The following is a 12,129-nucleotide window of genomic DNA, read 5'->3' as shown; positions in this document are numbered from 1 at the left end:
TGGCATAATGAAAATGTGCTAAAATTGTGGTGATGGTTGCAAAACTGTGAATAAACTTAAAAACCATTGGATTTTCTAGTTTAATTGTGTGAATTCTGTGGTATATAAACTATATTTCACTAAGCTGTTATTTTAAAAATCACATTCAAAGGATTGGTGATCACAATGATAATGGAACCTTCAGTAGTAGTGGAATGCAGAACACAGTAAAGCAGTGCCTAAAATCTAATAGATAATGATTTTCAGCCTCTATCATGAACAAACTTCAATTGAGGGACTAAAATAAAAATATTTTCTGACTCGTAAGGCCACCAAAATTTATCACCCAAGCATCTTTTCTCAGAATGCTTATATAGAAGCATAAATCTAGGAAGATTTTGTCCTCCACAAAAAGTTGCAACTTAGAAAATAAACTTTATCTAAACTTAGGCAGAGATTGCCTAGGAGGCTGGTGAAGGAGAATCCCAAAATAACACTTATGCAATCTGTTTAAATTGGAGAAAGTACACAGAAGCCTTTGAAAGGTGTATCAACAAAAATATTAAAAAAATACACATACTTACACATACATATATTTATATTTGTATATATTTGTAGTATACTACATAGCTCACTTCTGAAGAATAATAATAGTGATCTGTTTAAATACAGATTTAAACAATAACTGTAATAAAATTATATTGGAAGAATGTGTGTAGTAGGTGGTTTAAGAAGGGGATTTCTAAGTAAGCAAAATAATAATCTTCCAATAGAAAGCTAGTCCATAATACCTAAATCTGAAAAATAAAAAAAAAATCAAGATAAGCATGTTATTTCATAAATATTCAGTTTAATTTAAAAAAAAGGGGAAAAAGCTAATAATATGATATCCTTGGGGAGTAGGGATCAGAGATGAGAGGAGTCAGGTGACTACTCTTTTTCATTTTAAACTTTATAAAACTATTTGACTTTTATGCCATATACAAAGTTATCAAAATGATTGATTAAAAAATAGGAACCAGATGGCACCTCTATAGCATATTAATTTATAATCAATATAAGCATTTTTATACTTTGGGGTGCTTTCTGGGGGATTTCATAAAATAAAAGTATATTTTTAATAGATTTCATATTTTTGGAGAATATTATCTTAGTCACTTTTACTTGGTGTGTTTTACAGCTATTTTAATTGCTTTATCATTTTTTTTTTTTTGCTTTCAGTGTAATTATGAATATAGTTGAGACAACACTTAGTAATATAACTCCAAGCTGTAATTAACTGGACAAAAAAATTACAATTAAAACTTTAACTTCTATGGTCTTTACAATCAAGAAATATACAGACAGAAATATAGGAAAAAGATTAGTATATTAACCATAAGTGTCATCCACAGAAAGAGATTATACACATTTGAATATTGGATAACAAACTAAATAAAACCACGGAACAAACTATATTAACTTTATATGACATTTCAGTGACATGTAAGAATAATGAAATCCATACTTCTTGATAATGAGAAATCATTATTTGAAATAAATATAAGAGCTCAAGCTTATCCTTTCAATAAAAGTACTTTAGCAAGAAAATTTGATTCTTGAGATCATGAGTCAAACTTCATAAAAATCTTAATTGTGCCCAATCTCCATTTCTTTGTTTCATTAAATGCATTCTACAAAGGTAGAGGTATAAATACAGTATAAATGTAATAAAGTGTTCTGAAGTAAAAGTGTTAAATCTTTAGGAAAAAAAATTGCTGAGGCTCAGAGCTCTATATATAAGGAAAGAGGACTCTCTAGTAAAGAGAGAAAGAGGCCTGCTGAGTTCCAAGAAGAGTCAACATGAAATATCTCAAAGTTTCTGTTAACATTATAGGTAAAGCTCAGTGCTACTCAGGCTTCCCTACCTCAGGACTTGAAAAGATAGGCATCTTGGTATGAATAGATCAGCTACAGAAGAAGCCTTTGGATTTCATTTGGATTGTATTACCCCAGAGACCTGGTCACTTTGGCTTGTTTTTAAAATTAATTGATTAATAAATTCATTAACTACTGTATATCTATTCTGCCATGTTGCTCCATCAGTAAAACAGGGTTTGAGCTACCTAAGGGTACAATCTTACTCCTAGGAAAAAAAGATTAGTGTAACACTATGCCTAAAATGGTGAGAGAGTCTCCTTCTCCATTAGCTATTTTTTTTTTTTTTTTTTTTACTTGGAGAATAATTTATAAAGAAGGGGGACCAAGGGAACCCATGAAGCCTACTTTTTCAGAGAGGAGTTATATTGAAGGCTAGGAAAAAGTAGGCCTCATATCTCCATACATTCAAGTCTAGAGACCAAAAAATCAACTTTTGCTTGGACGTCTATTCATCTTCCTGTGGCAAAATATCTAGGGGAGGCTGAGTTGATAACCTCCCCTCCACTTCCTGCCCTTTCCTACTATCTATCACTGTGCGTTTACTTAGACATGCACTGAGTTTCATTAACGACTCTTAATTTTGTAATCACATGCAGAACATTCACAACCTAAGACTAGGGCTGGAAGAAATACCCGGTTTATTTTTCTTGGAGGAGAGGAGACTGTCTAATTATCTATGCAATAATTCTTTAAGTAGGCTCACAGATAAGTGATTCAAGTGCTTAATTTATGTCAAGAATAATTCTTCTATAACACTTCATAATATCTCTGATTTTGTTAATAGACAAGACATTTAAAATTGATAGGTTTTGGTAGACAGATGTCTTATAATGAACATGTTTACAACACTCAAGCAAAAAAAAATAAGTAAATAAATAAAGTTTTCATGAACATAACTTTGTAATATTTTACATATCTGAGCATTTGGGGAATCAAGACAGGGGTATTCATATTAAAAATCTATAATTCAGGTCACAAAAATACTCTTTAACTCTATCTCAATGTATATCATCTTTCTCCATGCCACTTTCGGAAAGTGCTGAAAAATAGGTATTATAAAAGCAATTATGCAAAGAGTAAATTACCTTTCAGGATAACTTAATTTTGTCCTTTGTATAATAGAAAGTAGTTTGTTAGACATATTACACATTAGAAAACAACTGAATGAAAGCATTGCAAGGACAGGTATTAGATTTGTCCAATACCCTCAATATCATAGAAGAATTTCTGACACATAGAAGATGTTAGTAAATATTTGCTAAAAGAAAAGTGTATTTTTAAAATATTTTATTTCTTATTTTGGAGACTGGAAAAAATCAGTCTTCTTAAGATATGAGATCTTTTTTTTCATGTGAAAATCCTAACCTCTCTACTAGATTGTAATCTCCTGAATCACAAAGGTGATATTAGTTTATTTTATTTATGTGTATCTTCAACTTCCAGCACAATGCTTTCTTACACTGGTAACTCAATAAATGGTTGATGTTTATAATAACAATAGTAATATTGTTTTAAGTCCCAGGAATAAAAATATTTAAAAAAATTCACTCTGATAATAACTTCTAACAATATACTAATAACAATAATAACTACAGGCTTTATTCATTCATTTATGTATTCATTCATTCACTACTTATTGATTATATGTGATATATAACACACTGTGCCAGGTGTACTATGATGAGCAAAAGTAAGATTTATTCTGGGTTGATAGTCTACTAGAGAGACAAGCAAATGATAGACTGATAAATATAAAATTGCAATATAAGTACCATGGATGAAAGGAACTTAGTGCTATGAGAGGGTTAATGAGGGCACTGGACACAATCGGGAATGTCACTAAGTATTTCCTTATGGAGGCAATAAAAGTTGAGATCTGATTTATTTTGGCTTACTTTAATACAGAACAAATTAGCTAGGGAACTTGTTAAAATAAGTTATGATTCATAAAGTTTGGGATGGTACCTGAGAGTCTACATTTCTAATAAGCTCTCAGGTGAGGCCCATGCTGATTGTTCTAGTACTACACTGAGTAGCAATGAGTTTTGGAGGGGACAAGTAACAAAATGGTTTTAAAAAAATTTGGTAAAGATAAACCTTAATGTCTCAAGGCAAACCGGCTACACTATATCAATAGAAAACTATAGTTTCCATTAGCAATTCGGTTTTCCTTTGTGGATGTAAGCTTATAGACCTTGGATTCCTTATTTCTTCCACTAATGGCAGAGTATGTTCCTATGGGGTTCAACAGCAAAACCCCAAGTAAGCACATGTAAATCTTTTTACAAGAATGAAAACCATGACTGTGGTTAATTTTAGAACTTTAAAAAAGAGAGATTGGGACTCTGTGTCACATTTTAACACCTGGTGTCACTTTTTCAAATTGTGAATGGGTTCCAAGAAAGTTGCATGCAAAGGCCCTGAACTACGTTGCCTTTCCCCAAAGTGAACACATAGCCCCAAGAGGCCAGGCAGTGCTGAAATGAGTACAAACTTCGCTTCACTATGGTAAGTTATTTGATATCATATAAATGTAGAAGACATAGCCTATGTTGTGTGAAGATTAGTATTCTATTATACTTTGTGGTTTTAAATAGGCATTTTTATTTCCCTATTATTTCTCAGTAATCATAATCTAACACACATCTAAATAGCCTATGTTAAAAACTAAACAAATAAATAAAACTTACTAGAAATAATCAGTATATAAACAAATAAATACTTTTCATTATAGTTTTATTTAGGATGAAGAATGCTTAATATTGGCTTGTTTAAATTCCCAGGAATAAAACTATTAAAAATGACACACTGTGAGAATTACTGCTACCTAGTAAAATTTATTGTCTTTTTGTACATTTCTAATTTTTGTGCATTTTGATAAAAACCAAGTTGCACTTTGTAACACTAAAAAAAAAATTATTAAGAATACAAGGTGATGTAGGTAGTTTCTGAAATCCACAATAAAACTAGACTGAAAAGAAACAGTGCTTTTTCATAGTAGACATTATATAGTAGTCTACTGATTAGAGAGTTTGCCAAATAAAGATCCATCCCATATTTGTATTCAGTCCTTAAAAGACATTGTCACAACATTTTTGTTCTCTCTTGCTGATTTCTATTTTCATGAATTTACCTGATCTTATCATAATGTTATTCATTTCAATTTTATTATTCAATATTCACACTCGAGATATCAATGTCTAGACAGGCCTTATCAAATAGGATTTGCTTTTCTTAGTTCATATTTCTCAATTTTAGAAATATATTTCTTTTATAGATTAAGCTTTTTACTTTAATTTATCCTAAGCCTTATTTTCATCCACATAAAACATCCTAGTTTTCTTTTCTGATAGTAAAGGGTACCTTTATTGATAGAATTCAGTTGCTGGGTTGAAATAATGCAGCTGGCTTTTATCTTACATTAATATGTCTTTTTATTAGTTTTACCTATTACATGAGAAAGATGTGACAAAAATGTAATGATTTCAGATATCCCACCTGGGTCCATAATTCTGTCTAGATTATAGAACATAGACTTTGCAGAAAAGAATCTGAGAATTCTTGATAACAATTACAGTGGAGACATGAGTAAAAGTATAAAATGAGTCCAATGTAAATACACCATTCACTAATTCTAAACATGATGGATGTGACAGGAGACCATGCATTGGACCACATATGCTTAATAAAATATTTAAATATATTAGTAATATTTATACTTATAAAAGTCTTTAAATTTGACAAAATCGTAATACCTCAAGAAGTTTTTACAAATAATAGAAACAGAAAGTCAGAATACTGTTAAACCAGACATCTAGAACCTGATCAGCAAATTTACGTAATAAAACTCTGAGCAGTCATATTTTGTACTTCAACCGTGATAGAAATATTAAACATACTAAGAAGCACAAAAACAAGAGGTTAACAAGATAGAGTAGTATAGTAGTTAAAAACTATCTTTTATGACAAACTGATCCATTCATACCCAATCCGCTACTTACTAGCTTTGTGAGCTACCCTGAAGAGTTTGCTTGACCTTTCTAAAAAGTCTCAGGTTTCTCATCTGTGAAACGATCATAGGAATGTTAACCACAATTTTTTTCTAGAAAAATGTAATGATAGCAAAGTACTATATATGTTCTGAATCTCAGTAAATAATAACTACTTTCTTGAAAAATATACTTTGTTACATTTGTAGGATTTTTTAAAGGTATGTTATAGCACCTGTACAATTTTCCTAAATTTATGAAATTGCCCAGTAATACTTGCTCACTATTATGATGTGTAAGGATGTGCAGAGCTATGTGCATTATCCACAACTAGGGTTGAGACTTACTCTGTGACTTCTACTTATTAGTTAGATGACCTTAAAAAAGTAACTGAACCTATTTGGAACCTTTTTTTTTTTTTTTTTCCCCCAGAGGCAGAATGGAGTTAGCAGTTGTACCTGCCACATGAGATTATTGGAAGGATAAAATGGCAGAATATGTATAAAGGACCTGCCACAATTCCTGGGGCATGTAAAGCTAGTCTGTAGTATAAAACAAACAAACAAACAAAAACACTAATCTTTAACTGTTCAGGATAAAAGCAAATTTGGAGAATAGATAATTAATCCAAAGGTTTCAAGAGGATGAAAATAGGCAGGACTAATGGGATAGCTTTTAACTTTTTAAAAAGTCAATTATAATGAAACTTCTATGAGTAAGGTATTTTTCTACTCTTGATGGGACTTTAAAGATTTTTACATAAGAAGTTATACAAGTAGATGGTAGTACTAGAAATGTTATTGAAGTACAAAGGAAAGAGAGAAAACCATGGTCCAGAGGAGCTTGGGCAAATTTATAAATGTTATTTATGATTTTTGAAGTATGAATAATTTCTGGAAAGATTCAAAGGCAAAAGCAAAACAAGGGAAGGAAAAAAGCATAAGGTATGTCCAAATAATAATTAGCACAATACCTGTAGAAGTTATATTAGAAGTTTAAAAAATGTAAAAGGTTTGAAATAAAATTGAAAAGGAAATGGGGACAAATACCATAGTATAATATTTAATAAATAAATATTATCATTATTAGTTTAAATTATCTGTATCCTCCACTAGACTCTTAGATCATTGAGAGCAGAGATTCTGCCTTTCATTTCATCACCCAAATGCCTAGCATAGTGCCTGGTTTCTTTAACCATTCACTGTTCATTTATTTCACTTTACCCACAAGGTGTCTGTACTACTAGCATTTGCAGGCTCAAGGTATAAACAAGTAATTACAATACCAAATGGTATTGCTATGATAGGGAAAAAAGATGGTTCAGCGGGAAATAATATTAGTGTTTTTTTTTTTTTTTAAAGATTTCTTGAAGTAAATTGCATCTAAGGTGAGACCTACACTCTAAGCAAATATTTACCAGGCAGAGTAGGGGGGAAAGAATGGTCTATTAAGAGGACAGGATGTAAAAGAGATACAAAATTGAGAAAAGACACAAAATAATCAGAAAACTAAGAGAAGTTTAGATTTACCAAAAAACAGATTATGAGAAAGGAAAAAGAACCAAGCTAGACAAGCTTATAAAATACATTAAGGAATTTAGAAATTATCTTAAAGGTTTTAAGGAATCACTGAAGGATTCAAAGAGTGATGTAATAAATTAACTATCTAGGGGAAATGAGGATGTTGACAGAGCAAAGTCCTTGGAGATAAGTTAGAGCATAGCCAAAGAAAGATATTTTTTTTTTTAAAAAAAGGAGTGACACATCTTTTTACAGAAAAGAAAAGGAATAACATAGGTGTGGTTGCAGGCACCTTTATTGTTTTAGATAATGCTAAATTACAGAAACTCTCATTGTTTGGCTTCTATTTTTTTCTTGGATGGAGTAGATGTGGTCATTTTCTGACAATTAAAGAGGAGTCATATAGTCAAAGATTTAAAAAGAATGCAGTTAGAAATAGTTATTGCAGAGAATTCAAATGGCAACTGAGTTAGAAACATTGAAGTATTTCCTTGAAGTTGGAAAATAAAACTACGGAGTAGTTCTAAGTGCATGATTGCTTTTGTATGATTTCAAATTGTATATATATTTTTTTTTTCTCCAGCACTGCAATAGAAAAGCAGGGACTAGTGTTCACAGATGGATTAATCAAGGTTGAGAAACTTGATAATTGTTTGAATGAAGAAATTAATAAATGAATGAAACGATAAACTCTATTAGGCACTGGATTTTAGTAAAAAAATAACCTATGTAATTTCTGAATACACTCTAATTTGTATTTATCGTTTTTATATCATAAATCAAGATGCTGTGACAGGTACTTTGTGGGGCACAAAGATTATGCCATAGTTCTATAAACAAAGAGTTTACAACTTACTGGTTCTCTATGCTGTCTAAAACTGACTATATTCAATGATCTAAACTTGTGTCTCTGACATGTTTTAATTTTTTTCTAACTTTACCTACTTTTGAAATTTGCTTTTAGCTAATTAGATGCTCACAAGTCTGAAATTTGTATATTGTATATCTAAAACTTCTGCTCTAGTAAAATTCACTTCACCGGGATAGAAAAACAAGAAGAGGTTTTACTCTTATGGTCTCCCTCTCAGAAGGACGGCTTTCCTTCATATTTCCTCACCTCTAAGTTTGAGAGTTATTAAAAACTGACCTTCAACTTTGATTCAAACCACTTAAAAATGTGCATATTTACACGTGTAATTGGAAATTAAATGGTTTTCTATTGTAATTTCCTTTACTACACCTGAAGAATGTTATGAAAATAACACATTGAAGCAATATAAAAGTGAGATAAATAAGTACTTATGAATCTTTTAAAGAACTCAAATGCATAAAAAAGGTATCTGGATGCATAATAATCTTATATAAATTACAAAATGGTACTAGGATATGTAATATTACTTTTGTCATAATTTACATTTATTACATCTTTTCATTAATTGAGTTTACTTTTGAATTTTATTTTTAGTATTAAGGCATACATTTATCATAAAGTTTAAGAGATTTGATTACACTGGCAAAGGAAAAGGGCTCTCTGCTTTAGAAACACTACATGACCCTAGAATACTCTCTTATGTATACGTAGAATACATAGGATATATTCACTTTTTCTTTTATGTTTAAAGATTCTAAAAGGAGAAGACAAACTGGGAAATAATAGAACAGCAAAGCCCAATGGGGACGATGTTTTTATGGTTATGGGGATATAGACTCTGCAGCCTGTAGAAAATCTGAATATATGGGTTTTCTTTATTTCTCCATACTCTCATTTTACATATTTGCTACTTACTAATACTAACAATGTGCCAAATATATATTTGTATTCAATCTTCACTGCAAATCTATGTAAGGAGTTGGTATTTTATTCTCATTTAATGGAGGAAGAAATAAAGTCTCAAAGAGTTTAAACAAATTGTACCCTTTTTCAAAGCTCATAACACAGGAATTAGAATTCAGGTCAAGGTCTATAAGATTTCATGGTCTTTGATCATGAACATTCAGTACAGTCTCTTTCCTACTCCATAAGAGGAACACAGAAAAGAAAGAATATGTAAAAAACTGATAACCTTGAGTGAAAAGCTCCTTTGTAATTTAGATAGCCTTGGCTTTATTTCATGGTAGAAACATCAACGGACATGGAGGATTTAACAAATTAAGTGATTATAATAGAAATATTTTAAAACTAAAATATCATCCACCAACTATTCTGAAATAACTCCATAAAATTTTAGTATTAGTTATATTTTAATTAAAAAACATAGGATTTGGGAAGGAGACAGTAGTAATTTTATAATAGGTTGCTTATATAACTTTAATAATGAAAAATGGATATTGTTCTTTGCCTTTATTTAATGTCATATTTATTATAGGGTATGAGACTATTGAATAACAATAAATTTATAGCCTCAACAAATAGTAAACTACAATACTGAGGAAGCAGTTTTATTTGAATAACAGCTGTAACTCATTTAATTTCAGGTAAGACAGAGTTCATATTCTAAGATGTAAAATGAAATATTTAGATCTGAAAATGTTAAACAGATATCAGTGATCAAAGAGAAAAGAAAAAAAAATTCAGTTATTATCCTCATGTTTATGAAACATGGAGATTTTTAATTTTTATTTTGAGAAGGAGTAAGGACTTCATGTTAAAGAGAGTTTTTACTATGTAGCAAATGATTAATTTCTAAGTTCACAGATAATAAGCCCAAATATCTTCGTGTTGAGCATGCCTTCTAAAAAATGCAAAATGCCATGTTCCAGGCCAAGAAAAATAAAAACACTTTTGAGGAAATTTATCTCCATTCATGAATATAAGGTGTGTTATTGCTCTCTTAAAGACCACTTATTTCAAAAGCAATGTTACCACTATCATTTCTGGGGTTAAAACAAAAAAGAATCTTCAAAGCATAATTTTGGAATTAAAATACAAATTCAAAGAATAAAAAACACTCCGATAGAATTATATGAAACATTTAGATAAGATACTTCTTACCTCAGACAGCAATATTTGAAAATTTTTCACTCCATAGGTAAAAACATATTTCAGAGCCTATTTTATTAATGTAATTAAAATACTTTACTTTTTGAGAAGTAATTGTGTTGAACAGGATCAATATTAGTGTATTTTGCTTTTTAAAATAGTTACATAATAAGTTTTTTCTAGTACCCTTTTTTATCTTTATAAAAATCGACCTCCTATTTGACAAGAACATCCACTCAACTTTCTGTTTTATATATTGACTATTTGTGTAATTGTTTTTTACAAATCATTCAATTGCTTAAAAACATTAAAAATGTTTTCTGTTAATGTTATCTAATTGTAAAAAAGATATTGAAACTAAAGTCACACATTTTAATGTTATATCCAATTTTATGTCAAATATATTCCAAGATACTGCCCATTTTACCATATTGGCTCATTAAAACTTGTATTGATACTCTGACACAAAAACCAGACAAAGACATTATAAAAAAAAGAAAACTATAAGCCAATATCCCTGATGAACATAGATGCGAAAATTCTCAACAAAATACTAACAAATTGAATTCAATGATACATTTAAGGATTATACACCAAAACCAACTGGGTTTTATCCCAGGAATGCAAGGATAGTTCATCATCCATCAGTTAATCAACATGATACATCACATCAAGAAAATGGAAGATAAAAACCATATTATCATCTCAATAGATGCACAAAAAATGTTGACAAAATTCAACATCCTTTTATGATAAAAACTCTCAAAAAGTGGGTATAGAAGGAACATAACTCAACATAATAAAGGTTAAGTATGGAAACCCCACAGTTCATATTATACTCAATATGATCAATGGTGAAAACTGAAAGTTCTTTCTCTAAGGTCAGAAACAAGACAAGGATACCCACTATTATCACTTCTATTTAAAAAAAATTATTGGAAATCCTAGTCACAGCAATCAGACAAGAAAATAAATAAAAGGCATCTAAATCAGAAAGGAAGAAGTAAAACTTTCACTATTTGAAGATAACATGACACTACGTATAGAAAACTAAACACTCCACTAAAAATCATTAGATTTTATAAATGAAATCAATGAAATTGCAGGAGAAAAAACAAGTATACAGAAATAATTTTTTATCATTATTTCTTATTATTATTTATTCCTATAGCACTTGGTCTTCTTAGGTGGTCTCCCATCCAAGTACTAACCAGGCCCGATCCTGCTTAGCTTCTGAGATAGGACAGGACCGGGCTTGTTCAGGGTGGCATGGCCATAGACCATGGATCATGACATGAACTCAGGACCTTCTGCGTGTAAAGCAGATATGCTAATCACTACACTATAGAACCACGTCCAGTGTTATTATACTTGCATAATGAAAAATGAGAAGGTGAAATTAAGAAAACAATGCCATTCACAATTGCATTAAAAAGCATAAAATAGTCTATGGCCATGCTACCCTGAACAAGCTAGATCCCATCTGATCTCAGAAGCTAAGCAGTGTTGGGCCTGGTTAGTACTTGGATGGGAGACCACCTAGGAAGACCAGGTACTGTAGGCATAAAAAATAAAAAAAAATAATAATAAATAAGAGATTGTAAGCTGACAAGGTCCTTGTAATCTGTGCGGACAACAAAGGGTTGCCTTGCCTAAAAAATAAATAAATAAAAAGCATGAAATACCCAGGAATAAATTTAACCAAAGAGATGAAATACCTTTACTCTGAAAACTATAAGAT

The 12,129-nt window shown here is 30.5% G+C and overlaps 1 protein-coding gene and 2 pseudogenes across 1 annotated transcript in view; 1 reads left to right on the top strand and 2 right to left on the bottom strand.

Moving 5' to 3' along the window:
- Positions 1–12,129, bottom strand: part of LRP1B (LDL receptor related protein 1B) — a 1,708,438-nt gene that overhangs the window by 951,261 nt on the left and 745,048 nt on the right. The gene's annotated exons all lie outside the window — the stretch shown is intronic.
- On the bottom strand, positions 11,551–11,669 carry LOC111736076 (annotated as a pseudogene).
- Positions 11,834–11,952, top strand: LOC111736081 (annotated as a pseudogene).

Source organism: Pteropus vampyrus, unplaced genomic scaffold, assembly GCF_000151845.1.
Source record: "Pteropus vampyrus isolate Shadow unplaced genomic scaffold, Pvam_2.0 Scaffold17, whole genome shotgun sequence".
Classification (NCBI taxonomy): domain Eukaryota; kingdom Metazoa; phylum Chordata; class Mammalia; order Chiroptera; family Pteropodidae; genus Pteropus; species Pteropus vampyrus.
This window is presented reverse-complemented; position numbering and strand designations above follow the sequence as displayed.